Source organism: Triticum dicoccoides, chromosome 3A (assembly GCF_002162155.2).
Source record: "Triticum dicoccoides isolate Atlit2015 ecotype Zavitan chromosome 3A, WEW_v2.0, whole genome shotgun sequence".
NCBI lineage: Eukaryota > Viridiplantae > Streptophyta > Magnoliopsida > Poales > Poaceae > Triticum > Triticum dicoccoides.
In genome coordinates this window covers 689,043,250-689,048,261 of record NC_041384.1, presented here as the reverse complement: position 1 = coordinate 689,048,261, position 5,012 = coordinate 689,043,250, and the positions used below count along the sequence as shown (strand labels likewise).

At 43.4% G+C, this 5,012-nt stretch overlaps 1 long non-coding RNA gene across 1 annotated transcript; it reads right to left on the bottom strand.

Moving 5' to 3' along the window:
- Window positions 1-3,395: 3,395 nt before the first annotated feature.
- Window positions 3,396-4,629, bottom strand: LOC119270237. Its single transcript, XR_005134003.1, has 2 exons — window positions 4,527-4,629; window positions 3,396-3,882 (listed from the first exon to the last, which is right to left on the bottom strand). It is a non-coding gene; the product is annotated as an uncharacterized LOC119270237 (long non-coding RNA).
- Window positions 4,630-5,012: the final 383 nt, after the last annotated feature.

Here is a 5,012-nt window from a genome sequence, read left to right as displayed (position 1 = left end):
ATTAGTATGCCAAAGCACGTGGGTAAATATGCCCCCCTGGGAGGCATACTAATGGCGGATGCTGATCTATACTAATGACACACGGCGTAGTGCGTCATTAGTATATCAGATACTAATGACGCATCAGTGATGCGCCATTAGTAAAAAATACTAATGGTGTGGTACTAGTGACGCACTAGTAGTGCGCCATTAGTAGGCAAATCTGGTGCGTCACTAGTAAACCTTTTTCTAATAGTGCTGCGTCCGTCGTGAACTAGCTAGCTTGGGCTGGCCGCGGTAAACGCGTGAGCTAGCTAGCTAGCTCCGGCTGGCCGCGTGGTCCCGATTGAGGGTGAGCGGGCAGGGAGAAGTTACCACCACCTGGCACTAATTAGGTTTAATTTTTGGCTAATCAGTCATTAAGTTGATGTGGTAGTATTTAGTTAAAGATAAGAAAAAAATGGTAGTTTTTGGCATAAATTTGTAAGGTGATAACTTATGAGCACGGTTTGGTGAATTGTGGTAGTTTTTTGTTAAATACTCCGTAGAATAACTGCAAACCCTTTTCTATGTTATATTTGATGAATGCCGCATAATTTTTTATCAGTACCATTGTTTGGGAATTAGTTTGTTTCCTTTTTTACACTACAAATTTCGTTCATGATGCAAGCTGCGGTTCACCAACTGGCTCTCTTAAAAATTGCCAGGTCTGAAATTTAAAGAAAAGGAAATACTATAAATCCACAGGTAATGTTGGCACCCTTGTTTGCACATGTGATCGGTGCTCTAAATGGTCCATGAATGTTAAAATGGACGCAGACCTTCAGGGTAAACTTGAAGGCCTTGGAGATAGCTAAGTAAATACAATGGGATTTCTTTGCAAGTAGTCTCCTTGTGTATGAGCTCACTGCTCTAGAAATGAAGGCGATACTTCTTATACCTGACCTGTGTCATGACGATAGCTCCTTACTCTTTATATATTCATATCCACGTCTTCAGCTATTTGTACTTTCTGTAAATATTGTTATTGGGACATGCTACAAGTTACACATAATAAATTGATCCAATAGATAAGTGGTTAGTTTCAAGAATGGAGTGTTTTCGGTAGAATCTATGTATTTGAATATTATCAACTCTGGCTCTATCCCTTGATCTATGCATATTTGGAAAGTCAAAGTACCTTTAATATTTAAAGTGTTCATGTGGTTTGTCCACAAACAAGTCATTCTCACTAAGGACAATTTGACAAAACGTAACTGGACAGGATCTCGAAGATGTAGCTTCTGTGATCATGATGAATCTATCAAACACCTCTTTCTTGATAGCCCAATGACCAAAATTTTATGGCTGTCTGTTCATATAGCGTTTAACATTACTTCTCCAAATACCATCCACACGTTATTTGGGACGTGGCTAGATGGAGTTGAGTCAGAAATAGCGAAACATATCCGTGTAGGAATATGTGCTTTATTATGGGCTATATGGAACTGCAAGAACAATTTGGTTTTTAACAGAACAACACATATTCATTTCTTGCAGGTAATTTTTCGGGCCACTATATTGATCCGTATGTGGCCGCTACTCACTCAAACGGATGACAGGGAGCGTATGGTTATTGGGTCTATCCGTTGGGAGACGGTAGCGCAAGCTATCTTCAACCGATTTAGATAACGGTCATGTAATAGGATAGTTTAGTTTCCTATCTATTTTTATTCCGCTGGTTGTGGCTATCCCGTTTTTATATTTTTAGCTCTTTGAAAACCCTTTTGCTTTTTGAGACTTGGACACTTTGTTGGACTATTTGCTTATTAATAAAATGGCCGCATGCATCATTCTGATGCAGAGGCAGGGGATAACCTTCTTTTCAAAAAAAAGATAAGTGGTTAGTTAGAAAACAGAAAGTCAGTTAGGAGAAGTGGCATCATACATTACGAGTTTATGACTGCATCAACTATGGAAGTCATTCATGATCGCTCATCGGCATTGACTGAATAAGAAAATACAGACGGGCAAGCTAGAGCACCTGGACAAAATCGATTAACCCTCTTGGAAGGTTAGCTTTGTACATGGCGTTTTCCTTGGCCCCTGCACTGTGGTCGGCGCACCGCATCGTGCCCAAGTTACGTTATGAGCTAACCGCGTCATATGCAGGTCGCGTCACCGGACAAGATGACCGCAATTGAGTGGTTCGGCCGGGAAGATTGAAGCATGGGAGGTCGTGAAGGACGAACCGATGGTACTGCATAAGTTTCAATCTTCGAGTAAAGTACGGAATTTTGAATAAGAAGCTCATTTCTTTTCTTAGTCGATGTGCATTTGCTGTTGGAAGTGATTGTCAGAAAATTCTTGTTGTTGCTCATCCCACAGGTTTGGTTTGGTTCCACTCGAAGTTTCCCTCCCGACAAAAATGCCGGAAAGATGGTTGTTCATTACGTACATCTCAACATGAAAACAAGACTAATGAAGTGACGTAAGGCATGCTCAGCATCATTGTAAAAACCACAGTCCATATAAATGGGTGCTGCATCTCGAGTTCTCCACTAGTTCAGACTGCAAGAAATCTCTGGCCTTGGAACCACTGGATTTTGAATAAGAAGCTTATTTCTTTCCTTGATCAATTGGCATTTGCTGTTCGAAGTGATTGTAAATAATTCTTGCTGTTGCTGCAGGCATCAAATGCTTTCTATCAAGTTATCCCACAAGGATTATCTGACATAAACCAATTACCTCGGGCTTGGGCCCTTCGCACTTTGGCTGGCACAACTGATGATTTCTGCCACGCGTGCCTCATTGAAACCATGGGGACTCTACCTATTAAGAACTTTGTTGAAAGGATTCTTTTAGAAATGGACTTTGTTGAAAGGACTGTGCGCAAGGTTCTAGGAAACTAGTATATCAAGGCATCACGGGTCACAGAAAACCCAGATATAAACCACACAGGTAGCTATTGTACTTCTGTCAATTCTTTCTTAAACTGATAAAATGTCCGCTCATTGATGCCCAAGCACATATAGGTGTATTTTACTCTCAGTAGTATGATCATCTTCCCTTATCAATGTTTCTATTTTTGTAGTCCTCAGGTGTATGGGCAAATTTCCTTTATGATGCATCTTGTGGTCTTTCAATTGGCTCTCTTAAAAATTGCCAAGTATGGCATTTAAAGAAAAATACCGCAAATCCACATTCAGGGGGTGTTTGGTTCAGGGACTTTTTAGTCCCAAAGACTAGAAAAAGTCCCTAGGAACCAAACGGGAGGGACTTTTTCTACAGGGACTAGAAAAAGACTCTATTGGAGAGTCTTTTTTGACTAGTACCTGGGACTAGAAAAAGTCCTAGGACTTCTGAAACAAACACCTCCTCAGTATCCAAGGAACTATCAAAAATATATCAACCATCACCATCTGTGAATTCAGTCGTCCGGTTTAAACAACCAAATGTGTGTCTTCATTCAATTCAAAAAAGCACAGAGACATATTACATTGTCGAAAAATAGTTTGATTCTAAGCAATGTTCAATTACACCACAATAATACATTGTTGAAATAGGTTGATTCTGAGCAATGTCCATACTGCCCTGCTGTGCAGTACAGGGGAACGATCTCATCATTGTTGAGGACGGCGCGGAATGGGCAGCGCAATCGTAATGACCCTCTCCGGGTAGTAAGATGGCAGCGGGTACGTGCACATACTGTACGTTGGCATGTCGCGCCGGCAGCACAGACACGTGGCCGCCCTGCAGAACCATTGTGCGATGCAGCTTTCGTGGAAGGAGTGCAAGCAGCCGGGCAATCTTGTGACAAGTCCACGGTTGTTGTTGTCCACCAGCTCCTCCATGCAGATTGGGCACTCTGCCACGGTCACGTCATCGCCGCCTCCAGGAGCATGCGCCGGTGCCATCGGGGGCCTGCGGGAAATGGGCAAAATTTGTTTTTTCAGTACATTTCATACAAAAGTGACAAACCAAGAATGAAAATTGACCGAAATTTCCCAAAATTTTGACATAAACCAGAGCAGAAGTGTATGTAGAATCTTTAGCAAATATACGTGTAAAATTTATACAGTTCATGCAGGAAAAAAAATTGGATGGTTGCATGCGCGGTGCCTTTCTTCTACTAATAAGTATCCCCCACCTTGAATTCAACTGTGAGGCTCGGTGCCTTTCCTCTAATAAATCCCTCTCTCCTAAATTCAATCGTGGGGCCGTTGTCTTTCTCTAAACATTCCATCTATGTTAAGCCAGGGACAGATGTTACGGAGGAAAGGTGAACCAGTCACATATGAATTTTTGTGCAGATTAGAAAAGGAATAAACAACAGATTCCACAGAAGGAAAGATGCTCCTCTCGGAAATCGACCGTGGGCAAGTGGGCGTGAGATAGCCTTGACCCAAAAATTTATTAGCCTCAACCTCATGTGGGCATGCTCATCAACAGAGTCGCCCCGTACACGGAGCAGTGACAGTCGCAACCTTCGCCCTCCATGGGAAAGAGAAGAATGGGGAGGAGTGCTCGAGGAGGTGGAGCACCGGAGGAAAGGAGGCTTGACGCACCTAGAGCACTGTAGGAGGGAGGGCGGAGGCGGATCGGCGCTGCTTCCCTCTGCTGGTTGCCAAGGCCGCCGCGCTAGGGGTGGAGATTTGGAGGGGGGGATGAAAGTTAGGGTTACAAAAGGTTGGTTGCGGTTTATATACCACTGCGATGTCCGTGGGCTATTTTGAACTGGGGCTCGACCTGAAAATTCAAATATGGCCAAAATTCCTGGCCCGGTTTGTACTAATACCGGGCCCAAACAAGAAGGATGAATTATGGCCGAAATTAATTTTTTTGGGCGAAATCCAAAACTCGACATCATCGGTGAGGGTGCGTTCAGAATTTTACTAATCCCAGCCTAGCAGGCTCCCTCGGTGTCACGAACTAAAAATGCGGCCCACTCCACGTACCGCGTCACGCTTCCCATTTCAGTGAACCAACCGGGCATGGGGACCTCCTATTTGGCGCACAACGCGCTGCAAAGACAGCGAGCGCGCACCCCGGCT